Source organism: Triturus cristatus, chromosome 7, assembly GCF_964204655.1.
Source record: "Triturus cristatus chromosome 7, aTriCri1.1, whole genome shotgun sequence".
In the NCBI taxonomy this organism is placed as follows: Eukaryota; Metazoa; Chordata; class Amphibia; order Caudata; family Salamandridae; genus Triturus; species Triturus cristatus.
Window position 1 is genome coordinate 1,034,702,571 of NC_140590.1, and position 17,183 is coordinate 1,034,719,753.

The window sequence follows — 17,183 nt, forward strand, 5'->3', positions numbered from 1 at the left end:
CACACTTTGGTGCCGATCACGATCCGGTAAAAAAATAGCCCGTACGACTCGTATCCGGTCTTTTTACCGTACGAATCGTACAAGTGCCGTACAAACTGGCAATCACGATTCGCATGGTAAAAAGTCCATACGAACCGCATTCGGAATATTTCCCCACACGTCCTCGGGTCGGAAAATGTGTCTGACCTGTCCTCGGACAATTTACCGTACAAATGTGAAAAGTGAAGTCCGACCAAGGAATCACGATCCAACCCGTGCGTCCGATCTCACAACCGTATGGTAAAAACACCGTCCGCACCGAACTCCCATTGCAACCATGGAGACATGTGCCCGCATACGCGCCCAACACTCCCCCCAGCACCCATACGTTCGAGTCGTACTCCCCGTTAATGTACACACACCCCCTGTATGTACACCTGTGTATGTGTCGAACCCCCACCCGTGTATGTACACCCTGTACGTTCGAGTCGTACCCCCACCCCTGTACGTGTCGTACCCCCCTGTATGTACACCCCTGTACGTTCGAGTTGTACCCCCACCCCTGTACGTGTCGTACCCCCCTGTATGTACACCCCTGTACGTTCGAGTCGTACCCCCACCCCTGTACGTGTCCTACCCCCGTGTATGTACACCCCTGTACGTTCGAGTCGTACCCCCACCCCTGTACGTGTCCTACCCCCGTGTATGTACACCCCTGTACATTCGAGTCGTACCCCCACCCCTGTACGTGTCCTACCTCCGTGTATGTACACCCCTGTACGTTCGAGTTGTACCCCCACCCCTGTACGTGTCCTACCCCCGTGTATGTACACCCCTGTACGTTCGAGTCGTACCCCCACCCCTGTACGTGTTGTACCACCGTGTATGTACACCCCTGTACATTCGAGTCGTACCCCCACCCCTGTACGTGTCGTACCCCCGTGTATGTACACCCCTGTACGTTCGAGTCGTACCCCCACCCCTGTACGTGTCGTACCCCCCTGTATGTACACCCCTGTACGTTCGAGTCATACCCCCACCCCTGTACGTGTCGTACCCCCGTGTATGTACACCCCTGTACGTTCGAGTCGTACCCCCACCCCTGTACGTGTCGTACCCCCCTGTATGTACACCCCTGTACTTTTGAGTCATACCCCCACCCCTGTACGTGTCCTACCCCCGTTTATGTACACTCCTGTACGTTTGAGTCGTACCCCCACCCCTGTACGTGTCCTACCCCCCTGTATGTACACCCCTGTATGTGCGAGTCGTACCCCCACCCCTGTACGTGTCCTACCCCCGTGTATGTACACCCCTGTACGTTCGAGTCATACCCCCACCCCTGTACATGTCGTACCACCGTGTATGTACACCCCTGTACGTTCGAGTCATACCCCCACCCATGTACGTGTCCTACCCCCTGTATGTACACCCGTGTACGTCAGAGTCGCACCCCCACCACAACCTCCTAAGTACGGAGCGCACCCCAGGCCCCAACATCACAACCGCATGTACGAGTCGTACCAAGCCACACACAAGGACAGCACCGTACAACCAAATGGCCCATGTACACACCGTACACACGCTAAAAACGCACGTACACAACCAGGACAAACCAAAACAACACAAGAATACACCATTCGAATGGCACAAAGCCACAAAACATGTCCAACAAACACTAAAAAAACACATTCACTGACCTGCAACTGCCAAAAACAAACAGAGGCCCAAAACACCACCACTCCTTATAACACACCCACCCAAACTTCAAACACAGCCACACCCACCAATGGACCAATAAAAAGGGCCCACACACACAAACCATGAGCCTTTGCAACAGACTCACTGCTGCCAGACACCACAGAACCATACTACAAGCTTCACCACACCTTACACTTGCACACTTTCACACAACCACCTTCACAAACACCCCCTCATCACATTCACACACACACACACCTGCACAACCACACCCACACACCCACAACCATCCACACACACCCCCCACCATCCACACCCACACACCTCACCATGCCCACTAACAAGAATCCAAAGTTCAGTAACCGAGAGTTGGAGGTCCTTGTTGATGAAATCCTCAGAGTCGAGCCACAGCTCTTTGGAACATTGGTCAGACAGACCAGCATGGCAGCAAAAACAGCCATGTGGCAGACCATCGTCGATGCTGTGAATGCTGTTGCGGACACCAGAAGGACCAGGCATGAATGCCAAGCCAGGTGGTACGATCTGCGGAGGAGGGTCCGAGCCAAGATGCTGGAGGAACACAACCAGGCCAACGCCACTTGAGGAGGGCCCTCCCGCAGACCCGTACACTACCAGCCCTGGGAGGAGAGGGTGATGGCCATACAGCCGGTGGAGGCAGTCGAAGGAATAGGAGGACTCCGAGACCCGGGTGAGTACACAAACAACGCACCTCACATGGGGGAATGTCATCCACAACCAAAATCACTAACAGGCACGCAACCACCCCAAGCTATCGCATGACTCAACCACACTCCATGAACACGCACATGCCACTGCCGCCACCATGCCCCATGCACCCAGCTGGACAATGTCAAGTCACAGGCCACAGAAGACACCAACACATGACACGGTAACCCGGATGGCGGGAGGGTGGGCCCCAAAATTCACATAGTGCAACTCAGAAGCAGACAACAATGCCCTCTGCCCATATGGCCTAGGTCACAGCCATACAAACACTGTGTCCCCACACAGGAAAGACTCGCCAGCAAATGGCGGACGCCTTGCATCAACACATGGGGGTGAAGGCATTGTTTTGCACATGACAGCAGCTAAGCACATACCACCACAGCAGCAGCGCAGAGACACACACTACACCCAATGGGTGCCTGGAGATCAGAAACAAACTCACATCAACAAGCCAAGGGCCATTCAAAGATCTGCTAACAGTGTGTGTCCAGGAAGCTGGGCTGAGGTGACAGAGGGTGACACACAGAGGGAGGGAGAGGGGGACAGAGAGGGAGGGAGAGGGGGACAGAGAGGGAGGGAGACACAGGGACACGGACAGAGGGAGGAGGCTGACACACAGAGGGAGGGAGAGGGGGACAGAGAGGGAGGGAGAGGGGGACAGAGGGGGAGGGAGACACAGGGACACGGACAGAGGGAGGAGGCTGACACACAGAGGGAGGGAGAGGGGGACAGAGAGGGAGGGAGACACAGGGAGAGCAAATCAGCCGTGTGGTGTGTGGGAATGTCTGCTCATCAGCAGGTAGACTGCGTGCATGTAGCCAAGGGTGGCCAGTGCCAGAACCCCCCCTCTTCTCCATGGGAAAACACAGGGCCATGTCACAACCTGTTCACGAGCACAACGACAGCTACCTGCATTATATAAGTGTGTGGATCCACTCCATGTGCACATGTACAGTGCTACACGGAAGGCGCCAATGCATGGCTCGCCACACCTGCCCACTCCACTGCTGACTGCAGTCACACTTGACGCAGCAAGTAAGACTGTGCCACACATAGTTAAAGGGGCCAAAGTGGTGCCCAAGGGACACACCCATGCACAAGTGCACTGTGAGTGGAATGCAAGACAGATCCTAATTCCAAGAGGAAATGTGCCAACGTTGAAACTGATGAAACATGGATGTTGCATGGACCAAAATTAACATTGTCTCTCTCACACACAGGTCAACGTCGTGGTTCACCCCCCAACACTGGGGGGGAAGACTCACAGGACCCGGATCTGCGGGAGGCCGATCCCACCGGCAGCGACGACTCTCACCACTCTGTGGACGACCCCGACAAACCTGGCCCCTCTGGTGTCCAACCACCTGCAGCACCTGCGTCAGGTACAACGGGGCCAACCACCACCCCCACTCCTGCCACATCCCAGGAGACACCCAGGATCCCTGCCCCACCACCACAAAGCAGCCAGGCTGGCCAGGAGGGACACGGTGTCCCGGGCACCCAGGAGGAGGCAGGCGACAATGCCAATGCCACCCCTCAGGGGTCCCGGAGACCCGATGTGCCCACAAGGGCAGGCCAGGTGCAAGTGGGCAGGGGTGGTGGGAGTGGAGGACGGCGGAGGCGCCAGCCTGACCAGTTGGCTGCGGAACCGGTGTATTCCCATGTCCGAAACATCCTGGACACATACCGGCAGGACACCACGGGCCTGGCCCAGGTTGTGTCCGTCCTCGAGGGGATCAAGACCCAGCAGGCCCAGCAACATGCGGAGCTACATGCCTGTCTACTGCAACACCAACGGAGGATGGAGGACGGACAGGCTGAGCTCGTGACGGCGTACACGGGAATTCAGGATACACTCCGTCGGATGGCCGACAACATGGCCGACCCTCCCTGTGCCAGAAGGCGGAGAACATCACCACCCACAGGGAGGGATCAGGAGGAGGAGGAGGAAACATCCGATGGAGCATCCCAGACGTCGTCACGGCCTGCTTCTGAGGGTCCCCGCAGGAGGGAGGGTCGTCCACGGAAAAGACCGTGAGGGTCGGCGCAACATCACCATCTCCCAGGACACCTGGCCTGGCACCTGGCCCACTGGAGCAACAGCATCACAGCATCAAGAGACATTCTCTGCCACATGGCCTTGCTGGTCACTGTCTGACCAATGTAGACAAAGACTGTGGCATGGACTCTGAGGACTTCCAATGGCAAGGACACCAACTCCCCTACTGAACTTTGGATTCCAAACTCCCGGAAAGCCCCTCACGTCATACCCCCCCCCCCAAATAAAAATTCACACCATGAAGAGAAGATGCCTGCTGGTTGCATTATTACCTTACATGTGTCTTGTAAAGTCTAAACATGCCTGAGTTCTCTTTTGACTTCAACCATCCACACCCTGGGGCCTGAGTCTGGCCCAGGACACACGGGCCACAGTGTATTAGGCAAGACAGACATGGAGCACCACACACACCCGTGATGGGCCCAACCAGCTGAGGGGGTGGCCGAACAACCGTGCTGACAGACACATTGAGTACAGCAACAGTCATGCGCAGAGGTCAGGGATCCAGTCCAGTGTCCTGGGGGGCACCCAGGTATGTGTAGACAGGTGGCAGAACCATGTCCTGCAAGCTTGAGTCCGGTGGATGCAGAGAATGGGGGCCCGGCCAACGTTGGATGCATGGGGATGGCACATGTCACAATACCCACACAGTCATGGACATCATGCATAATACACAGTCTCAGCCCACACACACAGCTTGCATCTTGCTACTCAACACATAGACACATAGCCACTATCAGGGGAAACCATGCCAGACATGCTGGATGCACCGTGGCAACACACCAGCATTGACTGAGAAGAGGCACCTTGGAGGCATAGGGACACCTTTATTAGTCATGTTTTCGGGATTGCAGAGGCAACTTGAAGTACACATGAACACTTCATGTGGAGTAACATGTGGGTCCAACACTGGCACCCCCCTTCTGCAGCACAAATGCGTGATAGCCATGGAACTGGCACACAATTGTCGGCCAACAGCTGAACACCCACAGCTGCTCACGGAGAGCCTGCCATACACCATTGATCCGCTGATGTAGAAGTCCCACACCATGTCAAGCCAATGCAAACCGTATGTGACCGAGGGCAGTGTTACACACATTGATGCCATCATCACAATCCACTATCCCATCACTAATGACTGTCAACAAGTCTGACCATCTATTCAGGTGTACCCAGCTGCATGTTATGTGTACCATGGTGATGCTACATGTCTGCAGAGGAACCAAACATTGACAGGGGCAGTGTGCATACATCGTGAACAACTGCCACACCCAATACACCCCTGATGCATCCCTTACCCTATGGAGACTTCCAAACGTGTCCGTGCTTGTAACGCTGAGTCAGCACACGATGACGTGTCCATGAGGAATAGCAGTGCCACAACAATGCAAGCAGCAGACGGCATGCGCAAGTACCTGGGGAAGAGAGACACACAAGAAGTCAGCCACAAAAAGCACAGCCACTTGCATGTGCCTTTACTCGACACATGTATGGATGACAACATGCTAGGTCACAATTATGAATGGGGAAATACAACCATCACTGGCACCATCACTCCAGTGACACACCCACACACACCTCTGACTCACGTGCCATACATGCAGGTGGAGACACACATCACAACACATGCCACACGGGGACCAATGCGTGCACACTCAGACACTGGTACTCACCACTAAGCAAAGAAGTCGCGTATGAGCCGAGTCCGGATGTCCTCTTGCGGCTCCACATCCTCCACATCACTAGCCCCATTGCCAAGCCCTTCGTCCTCCACGGGTGGATGGTCCTCGTCATGTTGATCCAGGATGAGTGGCACAGCTTTCTCAACTGCCATGTTGTGCAGCATGCAGCAGACCATGAAGATTTTGCAGACCTTCGCAGGGGCATATGGGAGCGCGCCGCCGGTCTTGTGGAGGCACCGAAATCGGCTCTTCAGCAGGCCAAACGTCCTCTCTATCACTCGCCTTGTCCGGCCATGGGCGGTGTTGTAGCGGAGCTGGGCCGGCGTGATGGGGTTGCGGAGAGGTGTGAGCAGCCATGCCATGTTGGGATAGCCAGCGTCCCCTACATGTGAAGCACATGGACATCGTTAGAACTGGTGAAGCGGTCGTGCTGGTAGGCTATGCAAAATACAGGACAGACAGACTGTACCCACCAACAACACATGCTCGTTCGTTGCGCAGCTGCATCATCATTTCAGGCACCCTGCTACGCCTCATGATGTAGGCATCGTGTGCTGATCCTGGAAAACGAGCACAGACATGTGAAATCACCATGTTGGACAGACACACCACAAGGGCATTGATGGAGTGGTAGTGCTTCCGATTGCGGTACGCTACCTCCCGTGCGTGTGGTGGTACCAAAGCTACATGTGTCCCATCTATGGACCTAATGACATGGGGCATCCCTCCCAGGGCATAGAATCCACGCTTGACCCCAGTCAACTGTTCAGGGTTTGGGAACTTGATGAAGTCATCCAGGTGAATCAACATGGCCTCTAAGAAATCATGCAGCACACGGCAGAACATGCTCTGGGACATGCCACCAACATGAGCTATGGTATTTTGAAAGGTACCCGTGGCTAGAAAATGTAGGGCTGCCATTACCTTCAGCTTCGGTGTCAGTGCCGTAGGATACCTGTGCAGCGGTTGCAGGTGTGGTGCCAGTCTCGCCGTCAACTCCAGAATCAACTGTTGGGGGAAGCGGTAGCACCGGATCCGATCATTCTCCCGCATGGCAGCCAAGTCCGGAATTGCTCGGGGAAGAGGCGGCGCTCTGCAGGAATTTGGAAGTGACACGGAAGAGTGAGTGCCCCACAACAACAAATAATTTGTACTGAGCACATGTTAATCTGTCTATACACATATGCTACGTACGGAGTCAGGTATGTGCCACATGCCCTGGACACGTATGGCTGCCAGGTGACACTCCTATCAAAACCCAGCTACACACGGAGATTGAGAACCTCCACATGCCATGCCATGGGATTAGCTGTGTCCCAGTGCAAGTGAACAGCCAGACGCAACACAGGAGTGACATACACCCACACATCAGCAGAAGTAGGATGCCGATTGCAGAGACTGGTAGCGGAACACTAGAGCCACAGGTCACATGACATTACACTAGGACAGCCCACACACCTTGCCATGAAGGTGCACATGTCATGACTCACCACACCTTCATTGAGAGGATGCAGACATGTTCTTGTCACGCTAATCCGTGTCCCATGCATACATACGCACCTCACATCCGATACCACATGTGGCATGGTGTGCGGAACAGTGTCCAATGTCAATCTACACACATACACATGTTGGTTGCTGCAACAGCTGCAGCTTTTGAGGGTGCTCCAACATCAACCTAATGGGAAGCCCCCACACATACATGACATAGTCACATCGTGCACCGTGGGTAGTGACAAGTCATGTCTGGTAACCCCTGTACCGGGCATCAGGGGACACTTCCGTGTGTTGGTGTCCGTGCCATGCCAGTGACGCTCATCCCATGTGTGCAGTACGACATGCACACATGTCAAAGGAGTCAAGGGCATGCCTGGCACACATTGCACCGTCGCACATTACATCTGTACACTTCTCATCATACATCTGGTGCCTTCTCGACTCAGGAGTAATGTTCCACATCACAGCCTGTCACACCTGTGCCCCACACATGTAGTAATGCACAGACAATGCCTTGATGTCCATCCATGGACAAGTATGTCCACCCTATTCCTTCCTGTGTGCTGCCTGTCACCACTGTGATGTGTGAAAAACACCGTACTGCTGCTAAGAGGGCCTGTGTACGTGCCAATATCAATATGGGAGTGCTGCCGTATGTGTACCCATCGTGATGGTGAGCGTACAGCCATGTTTACAGTCCGTACCACTACGTGTACGCATACGCGAGAACACCCATAGTGATATGGAGCGTACAGGCGCGTGTACGGCCCTACCACTATGGGTGTTCTTGCGTATGCGTACTTGTAGTGGTACGGACCGTACACATGCCTGTACGCTCCCTATCACTCTGGGTGTCCTCGCGTATGCGTACTCGTAGTGGTACGGACTGTACACGCGCCTGTACGCTCCCTATCACTACGTGTACGCATACGCGAGAACACCCATAGTGATATGGAGCGTACAGGCGCGTGTACGGCCCTACCACTATGGGTGTTCTTGCGTATGCGTACTCGTAGTGGTACGGACCGTACACACGCCTGTACGCTCCCTATCACTCTGGGTGTCCTTGCGTATGCGTACTCGTAGTGGTACGGACCGTACACACGCCTGTACGCTCCATATCACTCTGGGTGTCCTCGCGTATGCGTACACGTAGTGATAGGGAGCGTACAGGCGCGTGTACGGCCCGTACCACTACGAGTACGCATACGCGAGGACACCCATAGTGATAGTGAACGTAGGCACGCGTGTACGGGCCGTTGCTATGCATTTGGGGTGCCCTAGGGCCCCGGAACGCGCCGTACCTGTGTGTGAAGCTCAAAATTACATAGGGGACACATGAGGGACAAGTATTAAGGCCTACATGCATGCTGGTTGTCATGGTGACCAAGTTCAAATTTTGAATTTGTTCAGGAAGCTGCATGGCAGAAGTCAGTTGGAATGAATCTACTTTGTTGCAATGTGTTTGTGGGGCTGACATCATGCAGGAGAAAAAAACAGATTTAGAACCCACAGACTGCTAGGTTTGAAGGGATTGGAGGAAACATAGGATGCAAATGTGAGTGACCAATCACTCTGTACTCCTGTGCATGAGATGGGCCAGCAAGGCAGATATAAGGCAGGCAGGTCCCATGAGGGAGCACTTGCCTGCACATCTTTGTATTCCACGACCCAGCTGCTGCTACTGATTCCCTGGAACCATGTCAAGGGCTGTGGAGAGGTCACAGCCATTCACCCTGGAGGAGAACATGGCTTTGGTGGATGTGATCCTCCTACGGTACCCCATGCTGTATGGGCGACCAGGTTATCAGGTGAGTGCAGTGTCCACTGCCCTTTTTAGTGACTGTGACTTCTGCCATTGTGTCCAGGTGTAACACACATGCTATGTACTGTAGGGGGGGTCCCAGGAGGGGGGGAATGCCTGATGTCTCCCAGCAGTGCCCTTAGACAGGAGGGGTGGGGGCCTATCACTCCCAGCAGTGCCCTGAGACAGGAGGGGTGGGTGCGGAGTCCTCCCAGCAGTGCCCTGAGACAGGAGGGGTGGGTGCGGAGTCCTCCCAGCAGTGCCCTGAGACAGGAGGGGTGGGTGCAGAGTTCTCCCAGCAGTGCCCTGAGACAGGAGGGGTGGGTGCCTAACACTCCCAGCAGTGCCCTGAGACAGGAGGGGTGGGTGCCTAACACTCCCAGCAGTGCCCAGAGACAGGAGGGGTGGGGGCCTATCACTCCCAGCAGTGCCCTGAGACAGGAGGGGTGGGGGCCTATCACTCCCAGCAGTGCCCTGAGACAGGAGGGGTGGGTGCGGAGTCCTCCCAGCAGTGCCCTGAGACAGGAGGGGTGGGTGCAGAGTCCTCCCAGCAGTGCCCTGAGACAGGAGGGGTGGGTGCCTAACACTCCCAGCAGTGCCCTGAGACAGGAGGGGTGGGTGCCTAAAACTCCCAGCAGTGCCCTGAGACAGGAGGGGTGTGTGCAGAGTCCTCCCAGCAGTGCCCTGAGACAGGAGGGGTGGGTGCCTAACACTCCCAGCAGTGCCCAGAGACAGGAGGGGTGGGGGCCTATCACTCCCAGCAGTGCCCTGAGACAGGAGGGGTGGGGGCCTATCACTCCCAGCAGTGCCCTGAGACAGGAGGGGTGGGTGCGGAGTCCTCCCAGCAGTGCCCTGAGACAGGAGGGGTGGGTGCAGAGTCCTCCCAGCAGTGCCCTGAGACAGGAGGGGTGGGTGTGATGCACAGTGTGAGCCTGGCTCATTGCTTGTGTAGTTGCCCTCATTCCACCTGTGTCCTTTAAATGGCACGTACTGCTTTTGGCCTTCCCCCAGAGGATCATGTCCCTATGACAAAGGTGCAATGCGTTGGATGCATACTATGCCTTGTTGGAAACAGCAAATGTGTTATAATCTGTGTCCCCGTGACATGTGCCAGGTGTATTGAGGTAGTGTCACTTGTCCATCCTCACAGGTAGACGCCTCTGCCAAGGAGAAGATATGGCTGGACGCCGTCAGCGCCGTGAGGAGTGCGGATGGTCGGAAGCGGCGCCTGCCCCAGGTGAGAAAACGCTGGCAGGATATCCGGTGCTGGAAACGGAGGATCGCACGGGTCCTGCTGGGGGACTCACCTGAGAGCCATAAGAACCGCAGGCGCCGCCGTCTCTCCCACATCCAGAAACGTGTGCTGGCGGTGGTCTTTCCTGACTTGGACAGGCGCCTACAGGAGATGCAGCAGCCGGAAGGGGGTAGGTACATGTGTGTGTTTGTTGTGTTTCACCAGCATTTGTAAGTGCACTGTTCCATGGATACACTTCCAGGGTTTATGGTGCTGTGCAGATCCTGTTACCCACAGTATTGCAGGGCTCTCCTGCCTCCCTTCCCCTCCTTGCAATGTGTTCCCTGGTCTGTGTGTAGTCACTCCATCACAAGGTTATGTAGCCTGACACCTTCTCCAAGTGTACAATGCCTGCAGCATCATGTGTGGGGGTGGTGTGTAACAGGTTTAGTGAGCTTGCCTGAGCCCTGTCCAGTTCTGGACTTGTGGGTTCCATGTCAGTTGGCACTAATGCTGATTCCAGACATGGGAGTTAATCTCTCGAGTGCGAGGCCTTCCAGCAGGCATGTCCCATGTGGTGGCCTGTGACATGATGTGCATGAGTGTGCGTTACGCATAGTGCAGGGATGTTAGCGTGTGTTGCAGTCATTCCCATTCAGGAGCATGGACTTGTGTGGCCACTACTGTCCCCAGGGGCATCTTTTCCTAGGTATCATGTGTGTAATCCGAGAATGTCGACAATCTCTGTGTCTACAGCATAGGTTGTGCTCTGTGCCATTGTCCCCTGGCACCATGTATATTGACGTGAGATGTATTACAAGTGTCCACTGTCCAGCCTGACCTGATTTTCCAAGTACATACTCACGGTGGCCATTGCCTGTGTGTCTTGTTGCAATCATCTGATGATGCCTGTTTGTACATGATTATTTGGACAGGCGCACCTTGGGTAGTTTGTGTGCAATATTGAATTTTTGCATCCCATGTGTATTTCACCCAGACTAAGAGATGTAAGTGCTTCCTGTGTCTCCACAGATTTGTCTCATGTAGGGGGTGGGTGGTGCGGGCATGGCCTACATGTCAAGACCTGTAATCTCCTTGCTAGGACTGGCCAGTGTGTGATGTTTGTCTGGACATACACTCAAGGTGCAGTGTGCCAGTCAGGGTGGGCATGTTATCAGTATTACCTATGCTGCATGTGCCTCTAGTTCCTGGATGTGGTCCCTGCTCATCCCTATTGCCTGCCACGCTGTGTGGTGCAGATGCAGTGCTGGATTGTCCCCAGGGCCTTGCTCCTCAGTCAAAATTCCATGTCATCTCATTTGCTATTGTGTCATGCTCTCCATAGTTTTTCCATGGCATGGTGGGTCACACAACTGTGTCTTGCAGGGCCTACATATGTACCTTGTTTTGTAGTTGTAACTCTTCCTTTGTTTCAGGCTATGCACTGTAACCTAAGTAGATTTGACTCATGTGACATATGTATACAGGTGTATGATTAATTCCTGTCTCTTCACCCTGCCCACAGCATCGTCGGGGGACACGGAGGGAGACATGGACACAGACGGCGCGGAGGGACCGAGCACCAGTGCCAGTGGTGACATCGTGCCTGGCACTTCGAGTGGGACTGAGGCGGAGGAGAGTGAACCCGGGGACCTGTCGACTGGCACAACAGAGTATGAAGCTGACGGGTCCGAGGATGATCTCTCCGAGTGGGCGGTGGCTGCACCACCATCTGACAGCAGCCCTACATCTCACACCGCCCCCTCCATTGGCATCAGCCGCCTCCCACGTGCTCGTGTCCCTTCCCAACGTGCCCAGTCACCACATGTCTCCTTCCTGCCAGGCACCGCACCCCCTGCCCCTGTCTCCACTGCTGCCGCCAATGCTGAGTCTGTGGACATCCAGCGGCAGTTGCAGATTGGTCAGACTGCGATCCTTAATGTCCTCCATGCCCACAGCAGCCAGGTCCTCAACAACATGGAGGCATACTTGGAGGGCATTCATTCATCGCAGGCTGACCAACGCAACTTGCTGAGGTCCATAGACTCCACACTGACTGCAGCAGTGGGTCTCCTGCAGCGCTACGTCCCACCCCCTACCCCTGCCCCTTCCACACTTCCCACTCCCATGCCTGTCCCACATACACCCAGACGTAAGCATGCACCCACCACAACAGACACAGGCACCACACCAGCAGGGAAGGTCCGCCGCACACCTCCTGACATGCACACACAGGGTGAAGTAGGCACACCCACTGGGTCGGGGGGCAAACGTGTGACACGCAGCCAGAGTGGGAGTCCGCATTCCACCCAATCCACTCCCTCCAAATCCCCTCCCCTCAGCTCTCCTGGCCACATCTCCCCCAAAGACTCCTTCATGGCCGCTCTGTCCCTGAGCCCCACAGTGACACCACCCCGCAAGCGGTCAAGGAAGTCCACGGTCAGGGTGCTTGAGTCCCCCCCTGTCCACACCCTCCCCCAGTGGCGCTGCGACCCATCCCGCTGACCCCCCCCCTCCTTGGGGCCTGTGGTTCCTTCGGGTGCAGGGGAGTCCCTGGAGGACCTTGCCGAGGTGTGCAGCGTGCTCCTAGAATCCACCTTTGGCCCTGCCCCACCCCCTGTGGTGGAGTCCTCCATCCCTGCACCTACGTCGCCTACCCTTCGCACTCCTGTCCCTGCGGTGCCTGTTCCTTCCCCCCACTTGATGCCCTCACCCCTGTGGAAGACAACGGCTTGTAACTGTGCAGGCAAGCTAGGGGACACGCATCCCACTGTGTCCCCCATCCAGCTGTGACTCCTGGACTGCCCTATGGGCTTTGTAAATATTGAACTTTCTACATACCAGTTTTTGGATCATGCTGAATAAAGCTATTTATTTTTTGCCCTTGGAACACTCCTGCTTTGCTGGCATTGCTGTCGGTGGGGCTGCTACATGGTTGTGGGTGGTGTTCATGTGTTGGGTGTGTGGGAAATGTAGTAGTGTGCTGCTCATAGGGGGGACCATGGGATCTGTGTGCCATCACACGGTGTTAGCTAGCTTTCTCAATTCATGTAAGCAGTTGCTGCATGTTGCAATTGTCCCAAGGTGTTTTCCTTCCTCTGTGTACCCTGACTTCTTCCCTGCAGGGTGTTCCCAATATTTAGCGCCGAGCTGTGTGTACATTAGCTGGGTGTGTGACGGACTCCTTCAACTTTGCACATGCATGCTGAGCCATTCTCCACCTGCATCATTCGTGACATCCTTGGTAGTCATTGTACTTGTGTATGTGGACTATTGACATGACTTCATGTGGACATGTTATCTTTTTGGCCCTATGCATGCGTATACTCCCAGCCTCGCACACATGTGGTACATGTACTGCAGGGTCTTTGTGCACCTGACTGACATTTGTGGGCATGGTATCTGTGGCTACTCCACCCTTTGCGTTCCATGGGCACTGCTGGGAGTGTTAGGCACCCACCCCTCCTGTCTCTGGGCACTGCTGGGAGGACTCTGCACACACCCCTCCTATCTCTGGGCACTGCTGGGAGTGATAGGCCCCCACCCCTCCTGTCTCTGGGCACTGCTGGGAGGACTGTGCACCCACCCCTCCTGTCTCAGGGCACTGCTGGGAGTGATAGGCCCCCACCCCTCCTGTCTCAGGGCACTTCTGGGAGTGATAGGCCCCCACCCCTCCTGCGTCTGGGCACTGCTGGTAGTGATAGGCACCCACCCCTCCTGTCTCTGGGCACTGCTGGGAGGACTCTGCACACACCCCTCCTGTGTCTGGGCACTGCTGGGAGGACTCTGCACACACCCATCCTGTGCCTGGGCACTGCTGGGAGGACTCTGCACCCACCCCTCCTGTCTCAGGGCACTGCTGGGAGGACTCTGCACCAACCCCTCCTGTCTCTGGGCACTGCTGGGAGGACTCTGCACCCACCCCTCCTGGTTCTGGGCACTGCTGGGAGGACTCTGCACACACCCCTCCTGTCTCTGGGCACTGCTGGGAGGACTCTGCACCCACCCCTCCTGTCTCTGGGCACTGCTGGGAGGACTCTGCACCCACCCCTCCTGTCTCTGGGCACTGCTGGGAGGACTCTGCACACACCCCTCCTGTCTCTGGGCACTGCTGGGAGGACTCTGCACCCACCCCTCCTGTCTCTGGGCACTGCTGGGAGGACTCTGCACCCACCCCTCCTGTCTCAGGGCACTGCTGGGAGGACTCTACACCCACCCCTCCTGCGTCTGGGCAATGCTGGGAGTGATAGGCACCCACCCCTCCTGTCTCTGGGCACTGCTGGGAGGACTCTGCACACACCCCTCCTGTCTCAGGGCACTGCTGGGAGGACTCTGCACCTACCCCTCCTGTCTCAGGGCACTGCTGGGAGGACTCTGCACCCACCCCTCCTGTCTCAGGGCACTTCTGGGAGTGATAGGCCCCCACCCCTCCTGTCTCTGGGCACTGCTGGGAGGACTCTGCACCCACCCCTCCTGTCTCAGGGCACTGCTGGGAGGACTGTACACCCACCCCTCCTGCGTCTGGGCACTGCTGGGAGTGATAGGCACCCACCCCTCCTGTCTCTGGGCACTGCTGGGAGGACTCTGCACACACCCCTCCTGTCTCAGGGCACTGCTGGGAGGACTCTACACCCACCCCTCCTGCGTCTGGGCACTGCTGGGAGTGATAGGCACCCACCCCTCCTGTCTCTGGGCACTGCTGGGAGGACTCTGCACACACCCCTCCTGTCTCAGGGCACTGCTGGGAGGACTCTGCACCCACCCCTCCTGTCTCAGGGCACTGCTGGGAGGACTCTGCACCCACCCCTCCTGTCTCAGGGCACTGCTGGGAGGACTCTGCACCCACCCCTCCTGTCTCAGGGCACTGCTGGGAGTGATAGGCCCCCACCCCTCCTGTCTGTGGGCACTGCTGGGAGGACTCTGCACCCACCCCTCCTATCTCAGGGCACTGCTGGGAGGACTCTACACCCACCCCTCCTGCGTCTGGGCACTGCTGGGAGTGATAGGCACCCACCCCTCCTGTCTCTGGGCACTGCTGGGAGGACTCTGCACACACCCCTCCTGTCTCAGGGCACTGCTGGGAGGACTCTACACCCACCCCTCCTGCGTCTGGGCACTGCTGGGAGTGATAGGCACCCACCCCTCCTGTCTCTGGGCACTGCTGGGAGGACTCTGCACACACCCCTCCTGTCTCAGGGCACTGCTGGGAGGACTCTGCACACACCCCTCCTGTCTCAGGGCACTGCTGGGAGGACTCTGCACACACCCCTCCTGTCTCAGGGCACTGCTGGGAGTGATAGGCCCCCACCCCTCCTGTCTCTGGGCACTGCTGGGAGGACTCTGCCCCCACCCCTCCTGTCTCAGGGCACTGCTGGGAGTGATAGGCCCCCACCCCTCCTGTCTCTGGGCACTGCTGGGAGGACTCTGCACCCACCCCTCCTGTCTCTGGGCACTGCTGGGAGGACTCTGCACCCACCCCTCCTGTCTCAGGGCACTGCTGGGAGGACTCTACACCCACCCCTCCTGCGTCTGGGCACTGCTGGGAGTGATAGGCACCCACCCCTCCTGTCTCTGGGCACTGCTGGGAGGACTCTGCACACACCCCTCCTGTCTCAGGGCACTGCTGGGAGGACTCTGCACCTACCCCTCCTGTCTCAGGGCACTGCTGGGAGGACTCTGCACCCACCCCTCCTGTCTCAGGGCACTGCTGGGAGGACTCTGCACCCACCCCTCCTGTCTCAGGGCACTTCTGGGAGTGATAGGCCCCCACCCCTCCTGTCTCTGGGCACTGCTGGGAGGACTCTGCACCCACCCCTCCTGTCTCAGGGCACTGCTGGGAGGACTCTAAACCCACCCCTCCTGCGTCTGGGCACTGCTGGGAGTGATAGGCACCCACCCCTCCTGTCTCTGGGCACTGCTGGGAGGACTCTGCACTCACCCCTCCTGTCTCAGGGCACTGCTGGGAGGACTCTACACCCACCCCTCCTGCGTCTGGGCACTGCTGGGAGTGATAGGCACCCACCCCTCCTGTCTCTGGGCACTGCTGGGAGGACTCTGCACACACCCCTCCTGTATCAGGGCACTGCTGGGAGGACTCTGCACCCACCCCTCCTGTCTCAGGGCACTGCTGGGAGGACTCTGCACCCACCCCTTCAGGGCACTGCTGGGAGGACTCTGCACCCACCCCTCCTGTCTCAGGGCACTGCTGGGAGGACTCTGCACCCACCCCTTCAGGGCACTGCTGGGAGGACTCTGCACCCACCCCTCCTGTCTCAGGGCACTGCTGGGAGGACTCTGCACCCACCCCTCCTGTCTCAGGCACTGCTGGGAGTGATAGGCCCCCACCCCTCCTGTCTGTGGGCACTGCTGGGAGGACTCTGCACCCACCCCTCCTGTCTCAGGGCACTGCTGGGAGGACTCTACACCCACCCCTCCTGCGTCTGGGCACTGCTGGGAGTGATAGGCACCCACCCCTCCTGT